Here is a 19,454-nt window from a genome sequence, read left to right as displayed (position 1 = left end):
AGGACTTCTTGTTCTGGGTAAATCTGAATTACCTTTCAAAGAGATGAGGTTCTTTGCCTCCCACTGTGTTCTGTATGTAGATATTTGGACAGGTTTCCGGGCGAGGCCAGTGCCCGGTAAAGCCATCCTGTATTTGGTGAAGTAGGTCAGCTGAAAAGAGGAAGACGCTCAATGAGCTAGATTGGCACGTTAGCTACCACAATTGGCTCCAACATAACAACTATGAGGAGGCAAGGGTTTCCTTCTATTGCACTTGGGACCAGCTGAGCCAGAACCAATTCGAGGCAAGATAGGGTTGCTATGAGTCAGAATGGACTCAATGGTAATGAATTTGGTTTTGGTTTGGACCAACAACATGTATATGTCACTACCGGAAAGAAATGACAATAGTTTTCAATCTATGTTACCAACTCAAGCTGTCATTTCACAAAGGGTTTACTGGGCTGGTAAGAGAGTGGACTCCTCTCCAGGAACTTAGTGCTACTGACACAAAACGATCCAGCATCCCTTGATTCCAACCACGATGCAAGTTAGCGGAACACATATCAGGACCTTCAGAGTAGCAAGGTACAACTTTGTTTACTTATCCATTCAAATACCTGAGAGACCATGTGCTATGCATTAGAAATCATTTCAAAATGAAGTGATGGTATTGTGTGGGATATAAGAGACTTGCTGAAATAAGCATCAGTTCAAAACTACTTATCAATGAACACCGATGTTGTTGGTAACTGCCATTATGTAAGCCCTGGCTCATGGCTACTCTAGGCATAATGGAATGAAACATGGCCCAGGCCGAAGCCATTCCATTTGATTGACCTTTGGAAGTAGACCACCAGGACTTTCTTCCCTAGACTGACTTATTAAGGAAGCGCTGGTGAATCCTATTTAGCATCAAAGTAGCATGCAAGCTTCCAATGACTGGTGGCTGTGCATAAAGTGTACTGGTTGGGAGCTGAAGCTGACTCTCCCCATGGAAGGCAAGAATCCTCCCACTGAACCACACCATGCTCAAGAGCATATGCTATACTCTCATGAAATTCGTTGTTTAACAAATGATAAGAATTGGTTGAGATTTGTCGTAAAAGTTTTGTTTTTTAAGAGAAAAGAAACACTGGAAATAGCCCTGATCAGGACTGCTGGGCACTGGGAGAGAAGACGGAAGAAGGAGGCTGCAGGAAAGTTGAGAAAACAAGCATCAAAAGTCAAATATCAGTCCGACCCCAACCAAGTGTGAAGAGCCTAAAGATGCGTGCTGGTTTTTACTGGCAGCCCCTGGAATTTAAATCTCGTTGAGCGGTAATAGCGAGATCTGGAAGGAGCCCTGGTGGTGTAGTGCTTATGTTTTGTGCTGCTAAGCCCCAAGGTCAGTAGTTTGAAACCACCAGGTGCTCCGAGGAAGAAAGGCTTTCTACTCCTGTAAAGCGTTTCAGTCTCAGATGCCCTCTAAACTCACTATCGTTCAAATGGACTTAATAGCAACGAGTTTGTTTGTTTGTTTGGGTGCGAAGAGACCTGAACGTGGAAGCAGGAAAGTACTGTGATAACTATAGTAAGTGTGAAATAACTTTCGGCTGTGGGAGCAGGCAGACTGGGATCAGGTTGTTAGTAAGCAAGTGGTTCGGCGATGAGGAGGGTGGCAGTGCCCACACTGGAAGGCGCTGATGCAAAGGCAGCAGGGTTGGGTGGCACATCAGGCCTGAGCGGGAGCGCAGACGTGCACTCATTATGGCTTCCAGCCTGGGACAGTGCTTCCGCTGCAGTACGGGGACGGCAGAAGGACTGTGAGCGTGGTTCGAAGTCTGCCTTGGTTTTAAATCTGTACAGAATGAGCTTTGTACACTTGAGTAAAGACAAGAGTGAAACATTTTAAAATACAGATGGAGTCGTGCTACGTGAGGCTCTGTAAGGATGCAGTCCAAACACTGACCGGGGGCCACACGCAGCAAAAGAGATGCAGAGTTTAAATGCTTTCAGGTTCTCTGTCACATTTCGCAGAATTGAATAGCATACTTTTCTCTGTGGCCTCCAGAGGAAGACCATGGTGGAGAGGAGACCTCACTGCTCAGCAATCACAAGGTCCTGGGAGCATCAGACCTCCTAACTGCCCCAGTGGTCCTCAGAAAGCATGCTCTCTCACCCACACCTAATGATGGCAGCAGAATCCACGTAGGTAGGGGATAAAGCTCACACTAGCTGTTTTCTTGGCACAAGTACAATCTCTTTGGATGTGACCTTCCTTACCCAACTCCCACTTTCCTAACTTAGTTGTTGATCTCATCCTTGTCTTACAAGGTGTCTGTGTTCCTTGTAATTTTCCCATTCTACCTTTTCCACGGTCTATTTTCCTTCAACCATCCCTTCCCTTGATGGCACTGTCACTAAAAGAAAATCACCTGGGAGGAAGGAGTGTGATGGAAGAGACTTGGGAAAATGTGGGATTCATCCTCAGCAAATCTTATCACATACTTGACCTTGGTTATGAGACTTAACCTCTTTGACCTTGGTTTTCGACACCTACAAAATAAAGATTCCCATACCTTCTCTACCAGGCTAGTAAAGACCATAGAAAAGGTACAAGAAGCTCTTATAGCTCAGAGCTCATAGAACAGACCTTCCACAGATGGTGGGCTTAATTACAGAGAATCCTTCCTTTCCTCCAGTTTTTGCCTATTTTGATAATAAAATGAGGTGTATTGTGATACAAACAACAACAAAACCACCAAAATCTCAAAACAAAGCAAACCGAGTGGCAATGGGACTCATGGCAACCCTGCATGTGCGTGAGTGTGTGTGTGTGTGTGTGTTGGAATACAATTGGTGATTTTTAGAAGTAGATCAGGGGTCTGTCTGCTGAGGTGCATCTGGGTAGGCTTATGCCCTAACTTTTTGTTTTGAGAATGCTAACCATTTGTTCCTCTCTCAGGAATTTCTTTAATAGCTGCTGCTAATTTACAAAATACAACAAAGCCCACATAGTGACCTAAAGGATTTGTCTTCAACTTAATTTAAAAATAGGAATAGGTATTTTATAGATGTCAAATAACCGACTGGGAAATTTAATGACTTAAATTATGGCCAATAGTGGTAATCTCTTGAACTTTTAAATAAATGTGCACCCAGTTCTCAAAAATAAAAATATAGTTCTTTCTTGAGTGTAGGCGTATTTTCTTTTGGAGGGGCAATTATCTGGGAATCTATCCATGAAAAGTTTGTGTAAAATTTATGTTTAAGAACAACAAAATACCACATTAAGAAAGGAAACAAATGACCCTCTTAAAAAGATGGCGAAAGAGGACCTGAAGGGCAAATCACAAAGGGTGACACCTGAGTGGCTGACAAGCACATGAGAAAATGCTCTTTCACTAGCCATCGGGACAGGCCAATCAAAACAATGAAGAGATACTGCCTTATACCCACAATCATAGCTCAATTAAAATACCTGCCCCCCACCCTCAAACAGGAGAACAAATGCTGGTGACGGTATGGAGATATTGGAACTCTCATACACTGCTAGTTGGCTTGTAAACACATACAACCAACAACCATTGTGCAAACATGTGGCAATTCTTAAAGCAACTGACAACAGAAATACCATAGGAGCTAGAAGTGTCCTTGCTAGGCACATACCCCGAAGAAATAAGAGATCACAAACACAGTTAGGCTCTTCCATGTTCACGGCAGCACCACTCACAATAGCAAGGAGTTGGAAACAACCCAAATTCCCATCAATGGAAGAATGGACCAAAAAACCTTTAGTATATACACACAATGGAATACTAAGCATCCCTAAAAAACAGTAGTGAAACCACAAAACACCTCAAGACATGGAGGGGTCTGGGAATCATTATGCTGAGTGAAGTCAGTCAATCACAAAAGGTCAACTATTGTATGAGTCCATTCCTCTAAAGATAACAATCCAGATGAGTGCACTCTCACACGGTCAGGGCATATAGTCCACCAACCAAGTGGGCCAGCATCGCAGTGAAGAGCAAAGCTAGTGGCCCTGAGGCATGCGCCACCCTCTCCCGCTCCGGCGTGTGTCTTGAACTTCAGTGTGACAGATTTCACTGCAACCGGAATCAGAGTGTCAAGATCAGGGGGAAAGAAAGAGGACTCATTAGGTGCTGCCAGCAAAAATGTGCTGAGGTCACTCCAAACCAACAAGCATTCCTACCAGAGTGATAAGTGATACTGATGGGAAATCAAGCAAAGGGGGTGGCGGCAGGGGGGACGGGACATATACATCTCAAAGAAGACAAGTGCACTTGTATTCATAGAAAAATGGAGAGGGCCAACATTCCAGTCAGAAAAAATGACTAACAATATTTTATTTTAAAAAATCATTGGGGTTTGTACAACTTGTTTTTTTAATCGTTTTATTAGGGGCTCATACAAGTCTTATCACAATCCATACATACATTAATTGTGTAAAGCACATCTGTACATTCATTGCCCTCATTATTCTCAAAACATTTGCTTTCCACTTAAGCCCCTGGCATCAGATCTTCATTTTCCCCCTCCCTCCCTGCTCCCCATCCCTCATGAGCCCTTGATATTTATAAATTATTATTTTGTCATATCTTGTCCTGTCCAACGTCTTCCTTCACCCACTTTTCTGCTGTCCATCCCCCAGGGAGGAGGTCACATTTAGATCCTTATAATTGGTTCCCTCTTTCTAATCCACCCTCCCTCTACCCTCCCAGTATCGCCACTCACACCACTGGTCCTGAAGAGATCATCTGCCCTGGGTTCCCTGTGTTTCCAGCTCCTATCTGTACCAGTGTACATCCTCTGGTCTAACTAGACTTACAAGGTAGAATTCAGATCGTGATAGTGGTGAGAGAAGGAAGCATTTAGGAACTAGAGGAAAGTTGTATTTTTCATCATTGCTACATCATACCCTGACAGACTCGTCTCCTCCCCTAGACCCCTCTCGGGGCTCATACAACACTCATCACAATCCATACATACCGTCCGTACTTATAGGGAACCCAAGAGGAGAGTATGCGTGGTACAATGCTCCTAATCGAGCTCACTGGACTGAGTTTCTATACGGCCCCAGGAATCTCAGAGCGAGTGCCATAGAATACTGAGATATCAGACCCTGGGTTTTCGAGGCCATACCAGATGGATATGATGTGGGAATGCCAGGAGGTGAACTGGACTCGACCTCAAACACCCCTGTAGCCTGAAGACTTAAGGCTGAAACTACATGGTGTGTGAAGAAGCTGAAGACAGCTATACCAAGAGTACTGAACTGTCAGTAGGTGGATTACCATTTACTTACTACTTCAATGCCCAGTTGCTTTATTAAGATATGATATTAATCTAGCAGACCTGGGTCTGACATTGTCATTGATTATTATTGTAACTTTTGCCCGACCACTTACTCCAACTATTTGTGTAAATAGTGTCCAGTCATGTAAGGATTTAATCTGTAAAAGTAAATAATCGATGTATTGTGATTTATAGCCAGCCTAAACTTGTTTAATCTCCTTTTTTCAATTATAAATGACACTATAAACAGAAGGACAAATTTGCTTAGGAAGATGATTGATAAGGTTCTCTAACATAAAACAATGAAGATGTCTCTACGGTGAATCAGAGGCATATACAAAATATAGATACAGGAATGGATTGGGGGCTCACACTTAATCCTAGCTCCAAGTGAAGAACAATTGTTGCTTATGACATGACTCTGCCTGGTATGTGCCCTCATAGAAGAAACATGGAAGATATGGGCACTACAACAAAGTGTGGTGAAGAAACTAGATGGTGCCCGGCTATGACAAAGAATCGTGTCTGAGGTCTGAAAGGCTTATTTATAAACAAGCAGTCATCTAAGTAAGCCTACATAGAAGAAGCACGCCAGCCTGCGTCATCTAAGGATGAAAAGTAATATCCAAATTCGAAGGAGGGAATGATATCAGAGATTAGATTGTAAAATTCTGCTTTGTAGAAGGTTATGGTAATAGTGGAAGCCCAAAATATATTTTCAGGGTCTACACACAAAATCAGTCTGCGTGATTTCCCCTTGACCATAATCAAGGGTGAGAATAACCTGGTTATCAGACAGAAAGCATTGTGGAGATGACTGTGGTAGATTAAAATGAAAATTCTGGCTCGAATGGTTAAAACCTCATCATTTGACCTCTTTGACTCACTTTGAGCTGATCGGATTCTTAATATTTCTGGGTTTTCTCCTAAACTGGGTATTTTGTTATTGTCGGTAATGTTCTTGATTTTCTGTTCTATATTTTTCTATGTTTTCAGTGTATGAAACCCTGGGTGGGTGCATCTACAGAAACTATAACTAGTTTAAGCATTCCTGGGGAGTACGACCAGGGGAGGGGGGTGTGTGTGGCAGAGCTGGTACCAGAGAGTATAAGAAGGAAGATGTTTTGAAACTGATTGTGGTAGCGACTGGTCAAAATTCTTGAAACAACTCAACTATTGAATTGTGTGATGTCTGCATTATGCCCTAGTAAAACGATTTATTTTGCCCCAAAATAACAACTACGGTAACTATCTAAAGTCCCAGCTATTTTTCCTGGAGAATGTCCTTGAATCTTCATCCAATAAAATATTGCCACTTCTCTTTGAAAAAATCACAGAGGCCTAGTAAGCTGCTTACCTGGCAAGTATTGCCTGGCCCCTGAGGAGACTCTGCTGAGAGCCAGCAGGAAGCCTGCTTTGAAGGGGCCTGCGTTCTGAGTCATTGCTTTGGCACAGAGCCGAGGAGGAAAGAGGCAGCAGTGAGGACATTTCAAGAAGTCAGGTGAGTCACAGACAAATGACAGATCACTCAGTATGGAGGTATCACTTTTAGGAACCACCACATAAAAAAATATGTTTGGGGAAAATTGGCTGAGAGTTTCAATCAGTACCACTTAACACAGAGAATTGCACGAAGGTTGTTTTCACTCCTCCCACAGACAAGTCCCAGAGAAGTTCACAGACTTGAAAAAGGACTTTCAAGGGGAAGCTGACTTGATTGAGCACTAAGCTCGGTTAAGAAGGCAAGAACCCCAAACCAAGGAGAGCCTTCTAATAGATTTCCTAAAATGGAGCACAAGAACAGCGTGTTAGACTCAAGAGGCATTCCTTTAAAGATGACATATATACCACATTCAGGTTTCATGTTCTAGGTTGAGAAATCTCTTAACACTTGACCAAAAGAATGCTTGCTATAAGGTCATTGTATTTCATGTCTTAATTTTCCTTCCATTTAGTTTCTTTAAATAAAGCAAAGCAAAATGCACGGCCATCTAGTTGGCGCTGATTAATAGCGACCTCAATAGGCAAGAGGAGAAGAGTTTGGGGAAGCCCCGTCTCTCCCGAGCAGCTAGTCATTTTGAACTGCTGACCACTGCAGCTAGCCGCCCACTCCACCACCATGGCTCCATTTCCTTAAACAAAGGGCCACTGACAGTCCCAGCAGGCACACTACAAAAAGAGCAATCTCAATCAGCAGAGGCAAACATCAATAACAAAAATACCCAAACAAGTAACCACGGAGTCATTGGGAGTTCATGGCGACCATACGTGTTGTCGGAGCAGAATTGTTCTCCAGGGTTTGATGAATGATTTTTCAGTCAGGCTTTTTCTTCAGAAGTGCTTCTCCCTGGACTCAAACTGGCAACCTTTTGCTTAGCTTGTTGAGTACTTGTACCCCAAAGAGATAATGCATATGGACAGCCGGAGACCTGGGGTGGTGCAAGCAAATGGTTCTGAAACTGATCACCACAGGGGGGAGTTGCAAGGGCACCCAGAAGCCCCTCCAAACTCAGCCTCTGAAAACCGGTAGAGCCACAGTCCTACCCTCAAACACATGGTGGGGTGGTCATGCATCGGAATCTATGGCTTATCAATAAGTTAAGGGTTTAGAAAAGAACCAATCTTGAACAAATAAGTGCCTATGACAACTACAAGCATTTTCCAAATCCTTAACCACTAATCAGTAATAGGGGGATAAGATAAAATCTATTCCTTTCATGAAATTCTCTAGAGCACATCTAGTGTTCAAAGTTATTACCTCATTTACCTAATTTTTAAATGTTACTACCTCATTTACTTAAAGTTACGTACAATTACCTGGCTTTAGAGGTTAATACTTATTCTATGTTATTTTGACATTTATTCTTTCTAGAATCTCAAATACACAATGGCACAAATTTGGATGTTTCAGAAGCAGTTTACATCACATGGAAAACAGTAATATGGTCATTGGAAACTGTCTCCAGAAGAGGAATAAGATTACAGCCTAGCTGACTCTGTATTAATGAGTCAAGTGGGGAACCCTTTCTGACCCAAGAACTGGCTAAGCAATGGCATTGACAGCTCAAGGCACGTATGCCTGTGGAGGGAACGGACTACTCTAAAGAGCCTGTCGGGGAGCAGGGATGCCCACTTCAAGTGCCTGTGCTGTACCAAGCACACTCCATAGCTATACCATGAAACCCTTCATACATATCTATGATGCACATGGGGCAGGTGAGAAACTGAGGAAATCTTCACAAAGTGAAAGATGGAGCCCGGGCCCACTCCAATTCAAAAGCTTTTTGTCCTACCTCCGTAAACGCAGAAAGACAGAAAACTGTGAAAGAAGAATGGGGGTGACAGGTACAAAAAGACGTCCCAACTTGTTCTTGTTGTTAGAAATTTAACACATTCAGCACTGAAAGACCTATATCCTTCAGGGCTGGGAAATGCGTCAGGGCTGGAAAACCCAGGGCATGGGTGCCCCTGGAACCCTGAGAGAGAAGAATGGGAAGCCCAGTGGAGGACCAGTGGAAAGGCATCAGCCATTAAATGCACCAGTGCCAGGAGCATCTATACAGCTTAGGCCCCACATGGGCCAGGGGATGGGAGAAGTTGAGTTCCTTCTCCCAGCCTTTAGGTACCCAAGGCTCTACAATTTCGGGTATTTGCAATAAGAGGGTAAATGCTCTCCAGACATGGGAGTGTGAGTGCAGACTCCACCACTGCACGCTAAACCTTGAGGGCAACGTAACCACGTGGAGCAACTGATGATCAGAGAGGGCTCCAGGGATGGCTCCAATCAGAGCCAAACTGACCCCACCCCACATCCTAGAAGTCTGTGCTACAGAGGACAACACTAACCTACAGGCTGGGAGAGGGCGCACACAGACGCCAACCAAGAAGGAAAAAGAGATAGCGAGGGACTAGACCCCAAATTGGCACAGCAAGCCCTGAGGATGACGTCCCTGCAGGGAGCTGCTAAGGCAGAGAGGACTGTAGGGCTGACAACAGCTCGAGACATGATGTCCCCTCGCTGGAGCCTCCTGTGACAGAGGACTATACTGGAGACACAGGGTGGAGAGGGAGTCCAGTCTGACCCCCCCCCCCAGTGGGGAGAACATAAGAAGAGAATATAACAGATCAGCAATGGGAGCAAAGCTCCCCAAATAGACTTCAGGCTAAGGAGTAGAGTTCCACCCACCCCCACCCCACCAGCCCCGGACCAGGGGGAAGATAGTCAAAGATAAGGAATTATGTACGCTTTTCATACTTTTTTGTTTGTTTACTTGTATTTTTCTCCTTTTCTCTTTTCCTTCAATCTTTTTTTTTGTTTGGTCTCTGCTTTTGTTGGTTTGCCTACTTATATAAGATAGGCATGGGAAACGAGCCCAAAGAGAAAGCACCAAGGTCTCAGAGGGGCTTGGGGGGAGGAGGGGGTGGGGGAAAGAGTGGTGAGCAAGCAACGCCATAGATAGGGGAACAACTAGGGTATTAACACAACAACAAGGAGGAGATAGAGATCCCGGTGGTGTTGGAGCAACAGTAATCTAGCTGAGAGGAATTACTAAGAGGCAGGAGGGCGAGTGTGATGGTGGGGCAGAAGGAAGTTAAAAGGAAACAGAGGAAAGATCTAGGAAGCAAAGCTACGGATAAAGGTATAAACATAGGTGTGCACTCATGTAAATATATTAACTCATAAAAATAGCAGTATTGATTTATCCACATATATTTATATGGCAATACATTGAAGAAGTGGATGGACTTTGGGCCTCTGCTCAAGCCCTCCCTCAATGTAAAAACACTCTGTTCTAACAACCTGGCATTCTGTGATGCTCACCCTCTCGATATGATCGCTGAAGACAAAATGGGTGCATAAGGAAATGTGGTGTATAAAGCTGATGGTGCCCGGCTATCAAAAGATACAGTACCTGGAGTCTTAAAGGAATTAAATTAAACAAGTGACCATCTAGCAGAGAAGCAACAAGACCACATGGAAGGAGCACACCAGCTTGTGCGATCATGAAGTGTTGGTGGAATTAGGTAACAGGCACCAGAAGAAAACAAAAACAACAAAAATGCTTATTGTTGAGAACAAGGGGGGCTGGAACAGAGACCCCAAACCCACCAGTAGACAATGGACATCCCTTTGCAGATGGGTCACAAGAAAAGGATGAGTCAACTAGGGTGCAGTATAGCACACAATATTCCTCTGGTGGCACACATGAAGCACACACTATTCCTCTGGTGGCACACATGAAGCACACACAATATTCCTCTGGTTCTTTGAGGCTTCTCACCCTCCACTATCATGACCCCAGTCCTGCCTTTCACTGAGGGCTAGACCAGAGCATGTACACAGGTACAGATAAGAGCTCACAACACATGGAATGCAGGCTAGATAAACCCCTCAGGAACAGAGATGGGAATAGCAATACCAGGAGGGGAGGAGAAGGAGGGGGAGGTGAGGAAGAAGGGGGAACTGAATGCAGTGATCGACAAATAACTCCTTCCTGCCTACCCCACCTCAGGGGGATAAGCAACAGAAACGAGGGTGGCAGTGGAGGGACGGAAAAAAGAGGAGGTGAAAACAAGGGCTCAAACAGAAAGTAAATGTTTATTAAATTATGATGGCAACATATGTACAAATATGCTTGATACAAGTGATGTGCGGAATGTTGTGAGTTCTAAGAGCCCCCAATAGAATGATTTCTAAAAAACAAAGAAGCTAAAATGAGATAAGACAGAGGTAAGGGGGGGGGGGATCTTAAGTGTATCCCTCAGGGCTAATGTCAAATTTTTCTTTGGTTCCTCTCTGCAGAATTCCACTTGTGACATGGCAATTCTATTTATCAGTCAAAGTCTGATTTTAAGGATTACTGGTGGCATAGTGATTATACGTTGGGCTGTTAACTGCAAGGTCAGCAGTGTGAAACCACCAGCCACTCTGAAGGAGAAAAATAGGGCTTTCTACCCTATAAAGAGTCACAATCCTGGAAACCCATAGAAGCAGTTCTACCACGTCCTATACTGTTATAGGGTCTCATGAGTCAGTATCAACTTGATGGTTCTAAATTAGGTTTTGGTAGCATAGTGGATTAACAGTTCAGCCACTAACCACAAGTCAGCAGTTCAAAAACCACCAGCCACTCCATGGAAGAAAGATGGAGCTTTCTACTCCTGTAAAGATTTATAGTGTCAGAAACCCACAGGGGCAGATCTACTTTGTCCTATAAGGTTGCTATGCATTGGAATCTACTAGGCGGCAGTGAGTTTGGTTGTTTGTGGTCTTTTGGGGGGTAGGGGGATAAGGCAGGGGGTAAGGGAGTCTTGGTTTCAGTGAGTATGCACTCAGTTACTAACTGAACAGTCAGTGATTCAAACCCACCAGCTGCTCCCTAGGCGAAAAGTATGGCAGCTGCTTCCATAAAGAGTATCAACTTGGAAACTGCTGAGGCAAGTCTACTCTGTCCTACAGATTTGTAGCTATGTCGGCATGGACGTGGTGGTCACAGGTTGTTAGGGGGAGCATAAACACTCACGCCGCAATATCTTTCATGGTACAGTGGACTACACAAGTGATCCGCAATATAAGTAATAGTGTGTTACCTATGACTGCTGAAGAAGCCGCCTATGGAAGGCTTAGAATGAGAGTGCCAAGGACAAGGTCATGTAATCTTCCAGGGGGTGCTCTCTGCCATTCCACAATATTGGTGGTGTTGTCAGCTGGTGCGGCCTTGGCCTTGACACACGGTGAACCCACGCACAGCGAAGGAAACAGGGCCTAATCTGGTACCATTCTCATGTTTCGTTGTAGACAATATGATCCATAGGGTTTCCACAGATCAATTTTTCGAATTCTATCACGGGTCCTTTCTTTCTTGTTTATCTTCGTCTGGATGTTGAGTTGAAGTCTATTTAAGCATGACAATAATACAAAAGCCTTCAGTGAGGGACAAGTAGTAACTGGCCATACTGTGCATTGGCCAGGAATCAAGTTTACGTGGAAATTAGACATTCTTCCATTGTTCCTGACTTGTGGAAGGATGGTGTTAACAACCAATGTCCCTCAATTTGTGGGAGGGCAGGGTTAATTCCCTAAATACTCCTAAGCACTCATTCTGTGATATTAGGTCCCAGTCCCTCGGAGAGGGGTGGGGACATATCAGTCCCAGGATTACTTCTTCAGTTTCTTCATGGAAAAATGGGTCTAGCTATAAGGCCAAATCCACTGCCATAAAGTCACTTCTTACTTATAGACACCCTATATAGGGTTTGCAGAACTTTAAAAAAGATCTGGATGGGAACAGATAACCTCATCTTTCTCCCTTGGATTGGCTGGTGGGTTTGAACTAGTGACCTGTGGTTAACAGTCCAACACTTAACCTACAGTGTCACTAGGGCCCCTTTAGAAAGACACCTCTTCCCCCTGGAAAGGGGCTCTCCATCAGCTACTGATCTCCATCAGGAAGTGGGGGCCAGAGAGGATGTGCAGGAGGTCACCAAAGTAGGCCTCTGCAGCAAAGCACCCCGAAGTCGGCCTTCCTGTAATGCTCATGCTTCTTCCGTATCACGGCCTCTGGGTGTGTGTGTGCAATGCAGGCGCTACCCTCTGCAGGGCAATGAGACCACAGCCTCTCCTGATGCCCTTGCCACTGACCATGCCCATAGGAAAACATCATTTCAATCTTTAGCCTTCGCTGGGGTCTGTCTTGTTTAAGTGGATGGACTTTTGTTGTGTTAAAGTCTGTGAGCCAGTTGCCACCAAGATGACAGCAACCCCCCTGCGTGTCAGAGTAAAACTGCCCGATAGGATTTCCTGCGGCTGATTCGTTAGCAGTAAATCACCAAGCTTGTCTTTCAGCGGAGCTCGGGACCACCGACCTTTCAGTTAAAGGCTAAGCATGTTCACCATTTACATTACCTAGGCAATCCAAGTACACAATAGTCACCTTCTATAGGCCGTGGGATCGCAAGTACACATAAGCCAGCGTTTCATACACTGTCTCTGTCGGCAGGTAGGTGGAAGGCACACCTTGGGTGAAGTCAGTGACCGCACCTGATGACAAACTACCGAAACCTTGGCCTCTTGGTCTTACTGCCATCATGATGACAGGTCTTCTGAGAGAATCAATGGGGTCAGAGGAAACAAAGCGCCATACTTACTTGGAAGGAAAAGGAGTTGCACAGATGGCAGGCAGATGTGACAGGGAAGCCGTCCTTTCGTACAGTACTCGGTGTGGCAGGAAATACCTAAACACAGAGAGAAATGACAAACAAACAAGTTACTCCCTTTTTATTTGAAAAAAGTAGGCAGGCTATTAAATCTAGTTAGCATCAGACAAGAGCCATACAAGAGGGCTTCCAAAGAGTTTGTGGGAAAATTCTATTCTCTTTCAACTCCATTCTCCACATACTATTGGAAGCCTCGTTGTACTTTTAAAAACTGGCCAAGGACAACTTAAAAAAAAAACAAAACAGCAAACACGTAAGCAAACCCAAATAAATGTGTGTCTTCATACATCATTTAGAAGAAAGTCCTTTGCTCATTTCAACTCCTGTTGACATTTATGGGACATATTTAGCCAAAGAGAGCAACTCCATAGAAAGCACATTAACATCGAGTTGTGATGTGCGAAGCCAGTGGTTCAAATCCACCAGCTGCTACACAGGAAGACGAGGCCGCATGCTCCTGGAAAGACTGACAGTCTTGGAAAGTACGCAGCAATTCTATTCTGTTCTATAAGATTGCTGAGTAGAATCCACTCAGCACAGTGGGCTTGGCTGTGCTTTAGAACGGAATGGTATTCACCCGCCATTTGACAGATCAGGAAACAGAGGCCGCCTTCGAGAGTGGCTTGGCACAAACACAAACGTGGTTGGGAGCAGAGCTCTTGCGCACCACAGTCCTCTTCTCCTGCATCATAGCTCTCCCCTGCCACAGTCATTCATCCCTGCAACAAGTACTGACGAACCACTCTCTACGAGCCACATACTTTTTGAAAGCCCTGGGGGTTAACACACAAACTTGGGACCTCCTGAAACTGATATTCCAAAGGAGAAATATAAAAATAACAAATACAATGAATACCATCTCAGCAAGTCCCAAGGGGATGGTAACATTCAGCAAATTCCTGAAGGCAGTGAAGGAACAGTAGTTTTACCCACTCAAGTGGTCAAGTATGCAAGGTAGAAAACTCAGCCCTTCTAAATGGCCTGAGGCAGAAAGAAGCCTGCTAACCTGTGCAAAGAACTCAGGCCAGCGTAGCTAGGGCACAAGCCGAACTCCGAAAACACTGAGGTGAAGGCTGACTGTGCCAATGGGTGAGGCAACTGCGAGCAAGCAAGTGGTGTGGGCAGATAAATGAGGAAGACTGAACCCTGGAGAATAACGGCTTTTAAACAGGGGAATAGAAAAGAAGGGAACCGCAGAAGCAATCAGCAACAGGAGCTAAAAGGAAAGAATACTTACCCCCCACAAAAAACCCCAAAACAAATTCACTCCCGTACTGCCCGGGTGAGTTTCTGAGACTAATTGTTTACGGGAGAAAGGCCCACATTCCCCCTGAGGAGCTGCTGATGGTTTCTAACCCCTGACGTTGTGGATCACAGCCCAACATACCCACCAGGCCTCCTCAAAAGAAGGAAGTTGTCCCAAGTTCAGCAAGGTCAAAGGGAGGCAGGAAGTAGCAATAAACTCCCAGGGAGAATGCTTTCAATCAAATGCAAACAACAGAGCACATATGGAAACCTGATGAGCCGAAAATCCTATAGTTAGGAATCTTCTCTGGCCACATGTCCATGAGGCAGAAACGCAAAATCAGGCTTCACTGTACAACAATATCTAATGCCAATATGTGAACTGAAAGTGAACCTTTCCCACAAATTTGGCAATACCTAGAGTCCATCATATTTAGTTAAATATATAAGAAAAGCAAAATTCCTTAGTCAAAGAAAGGTTTGATGAAAATGTTAGACTTTAAGGCCTTATTTTCCAAGCTCATCTTGTGCACAGGGCTGCTGTGGGTCGGAATTGATTCAAGGGCATTGAATAACAACAACGTAAAACAAACAACTTTCAATAGACAACATCTAAGAAATAAAGAATCAATCCTAGCATTGCACATATCCAATTATATTAATAAAGGAGTTTAAAGTTCATCTAGGATATAATTTTAAGCTACTGGATCTGTTTCTTATTTTCAAAACCCATGTTATGTGAATTTATTACAAATATAAACACTTGTATGCAATAATCTAGTGTTTAATGGGACAATTTAGTTTGGATAAGAAAAGAAATACTACACTTTCAATGCACATTACTAACACTTACTATATGCTAGCCAGCTAACGTAGTGCCCACATCAGTGAAAAATAGCAAGTTCTGGATCACACACCATCTCTCTTCCTTGGCACCCCTCCTCTGGACTTTGTAAAGATCTGATCACCCTCTTTCGCAGTACCAAGCGAGCTAGTGGTTCAACTCCGTGTGGTTGTCAGTACTGCGAGCTGGGCCCCAACTCATAGCGAGTCCACACACACTGGATGAAAATGCTGGCCGTCCTCTGTCCTCTACAGGATGGGCTGTGGGTCAGACGACTGTAATGACGGGATTACACGGGCTGATTTTTGGAAGTAGATCAACAGCGCTTTCTTCCTAGTGTGTCTCAGTCTGGAAGGTTCACTGAAACGTGTTCACCATCATAGCAACATGCAGGTCTACACGAGAAGGCAGGAGCTGGCTTTGTGTGAGGTGTATTGGCTAGAATTGAACACAAGTTTCCGGTATAAAAGGTGAAAATGGAACTAAGAAAGCCCCCCTTTGGCTTCTTGTCTGTTATGGTTTGCCTCTCATCCTCAAGTGGAGAGACAAGTAAATTTCTCTTGAACGGAGGGTTTACACCTTTCACCTTTCTCTCCGTGAGGCTTAACATAATAGAGTCCAGTATGTAGTTAAAAAAATCCAGCTGCAGTTGAATTGATTTCTACTCCATATAAACAGAGTAGAACAGTGCTTCCTGAGATTTTCAACGGCTGAATGTTCAGAAGTCAGTCATGAGACTTTTTCTGAGGTATCTCTGGGTGGACTTGAACTTCGAACCTTTCAGTTGAGAGCAATGTACATTAACCAGCAAGACTGCTTTGAGCACAAAACAGGTGCTTATAATTATAGAATAAAATAGCAAGAGAAGGAAATAAATAAATAAATGGGGAGCCTAATGTCTTTGCAACTACTCGTGTTTTCCTGACTCAAGAGCTGAATGAAACAGACCATCAGTTGCTCATAGACCAGTTCATCGGCTGTAAGCTGAAGAAAATGAAAATAATGTTCAAGAGAAACCAAAATACAACCTAGAACAGACCCTACTTGATTGGAGAGGCCATTTCAAAGGCAGGCTCGGTGCATTCAACACTACTGACCAAACATCCGATGAGCTGTGGGATGTAATCGAGAATATCATGCACGAGGAAAGGAAAATGTCACTAAAAACATAGGACAGAAAGAAGAGACAAAAGTGGAGGCGGGAAGATACTCCGAAACTTGTTCTTGAGTGTAAAGAAGCTAAAATGAAACTTGTTCTTGAGTGTAAAGAAGCTAAAATGAAGAAATGATGAAGTAAAAAGAGCCGAACAGGAAATTTCAAAGGGCAACTCAAGAAGACAAAGTGTGATTATGACACGTGTGAAGAGTTTGATTTAGAAAATCCAAAGGGAAGAATATGTTCAGCATTTGTCAAGTTGAAAGAACTGAAGAAAAAAAATCAAGCCTTGCGTTGCACCACTGAAAAAATCTATTGGCAAAGTAAAACTATGCAGGAAACATCAAAAGAAGACAAAAGAATGTAAGAGTGATTATATTAAAAAGAGGGAGAAAGATGAGCCTTTCTATACCTGTAAATATTACAGTCTTGGAAATCCACCAGGGGCAGTTCTATCCTGTCCTATAGTGTCACTGTGAGTTGGAAACAACTCAGAGGCAGGGTGTTTGGTTTTAGGTACCAAAAACCATTGGATTTTGTTCAACTCTTTTAAGAGCTAAACCTGAGGGCATTGAAAGAAGAAATCCAAGCTGCTTCAAAGGCACTGGCAAAACACACAGCTCCAAGAACTGAGAGAATACTGATGGAAATGTTTCAACAAACCGATACAGCACTTACTCGTCTATGCCAAGAAGGCTGGAAGACAACTATCCAGCCAACCCATGGGCAGAGATCCAAATCTGTTCCCATTCCAAAGAGGTGACCCAAAAGAATGGGAGAATTTCTAACAATATCATTAGCATCACATGCAAGTAGATTTTTTTTTTCTGAAGATAATTCAACAAACATTAAAGCGGTACATCGATGGAGCTTCCAGAAATTTAATCCCAAGTCAGAAGAAGGCATGCGATGAGGGATATCACTGCTTATTACTGTCACTGGGATCCTGGGTGATAGCAAAATGATGATTACTTCTGTTTTATAGACTATGCAGATATTTGACTGTGGGGAATCATAACAAATTAAGAATAATGTTGCAATGAATGGGAATTCTAGAACACTTAACTGCACACATATGGAACATAGACCAAAAGGTAATCTTCACTGGCCTTAATATCGGGAAAGGTGTGTGTCAGTGAGGTTGCCTTTCATCACATTTATTCAATCTTGTGCGGAGAAAATATTTCAAATAACTGGACTATATGAAGAAGAACACGGCAGTGAGATTGGAGGAAGACTGGCCAACAGTACGTGATGTGCAGATAACACATCTCTGCCTCCTGAAATTGGTGAGCAGAAGCACTTACTGATGGAGACCAAAGACCACAACCTTCAGTATGAATCCTACCTCAGCACAAAGAAACCAAAATTGCTTACACCTACACCAATAAACAACATCACAATACATGGTTAAAACGACAGAATCTGTCAGGGATTTAATTTCACTTGGACCTATAGTTAGCCTGGAAGCAGCAGTAAAGAAACCAAATAACATATAAACTAAAAAAATAAAACTCACTGCCATTGATCTGATACCAACTCATAGCAACCCTATAACAGAGTAACATTGTCCCTGTGAACTTTTGAGACTGTCGCTCTTTATGGGGGCAGAGAAGGCCATCTTTCTCCAGAGGAGCTGCTGACCTTGCAGTTAACAGCCTGACACATAAATACTATGCCACCTGGGCATACAAAACAAAAACCAAAACCACTTCAGTAAAGTGTGAAGGAGCAAAGTTGTCACGGGAACTAATGTGTGCCTGAGCCAGGTATTTCCAGTGCTATGCAAAAGCTAGACAATGAATGCAGACGGCTGGAAAAGATTGATGTCTTCGGATTATGATCTGGGTGAAGACCACTGGAGTCAGTCAGAGACTACCAGAAGAACAGACGGATCTGTCTCGGAAGAAGTACAACTTCAATGTTCTCAGGAAGCAAGGATGGAGAAGCTTTGCCTCGCATACTTTGGACGTGTTACCAGGAGGGACCAGCTCCTGGAAAAGGGCATCATGCTTGGCAAGGCAGAGAATCCAGGAAAAAGATGAAGATCCCAAACGAGATGATGTAACAGTGGCCTGGAACCTACTATTGGGAAGACTGTGCACTACCGGTGATGCTGTATTCCATTGTACACACACAGGGTCGCCATGAGTAGGAACTGACTAAAAGGCACCCAACAACAACCACAACATTCCCTGGAAGCTAAACTCGCTCCCTGAAAACCAGTAATTGCAATCCTCAGATCTGAAACAAATCACAGGTGTGTCACGGGGACCAGATATCAGTTCATTTCGTTATGCATGATTGGGCAGCTGACTCAATGACAAAAATACATTTTATTCTGGGTCATGAAAATACACCTAACTTTGATCAGAAATGTCATTTTCTTGTCAATAAAGAGCTGTGAAATTATAAGCATGCAGAGAGAGCAAAAGGTTTTTGTTTTGTTTTTTAAATCATTTTACTGGGGGTTCTCACAGCTCTTATCACAATCCATCCATCCATCCACTGTGTCAGGCACATTTGTTGCCATCATTTCAAAACATTTTCTTTCTACTTGAGTCCCTGGTATCAGCTCATTGGCTGTAGTTTTTTAAAAATCATTTTATTAAGGGCTTCTACAATTCATCACAATCCATACATATATCAATTGTGTCGAGCACATTTGCACATTTGTTGCCGTCATCATTCTCAAACCATTTCTTTCTACTT

General features: G+C 43.6%; 1 protein-coding gene across 4 annotated transcripts in view; it reads right to left on the bottom strand.

The window, feature by feature from the left end:
• The window catches only part of FAM110B (family with sequence similarity 110 member B), a 209,475-nt gene that overhangs the window by 53,907 nt on the left and 136,114 nt on the right, over window positions 1-19,454 (bottom strand). For all 4 annotated transcript variants that reach the window (XM_075549694.1, XM_075549693.1, XM_075549695.1 and 1 more), the window contains one exon: window positions 13,429-13,515. The gene's annotated coding sequence lies outside the window, so the exon portion shown is untranslated. The remainder of the gene's footprint in view (window positions 1-13,428; window positions 13,516-19,454) is intronic.

Source organism: Tenrec ecaudatus, chromosome 5 (assembly GCF_050624435.1).
Source record: "Tenrec ecaudatus isolate mTenEca1 chromosome 5, mTenEca1.hap1, whole genome shotgun sequence".
NCBI lineage: Eukaryota > Metazoa > Chordata > Mammalia > Afrosoricida > Tenrecidae > Tenrec > Tenrec ecaudatus.
This window is presented reverse-complemented; position numbering and strand designations above follow the sequence as displayed.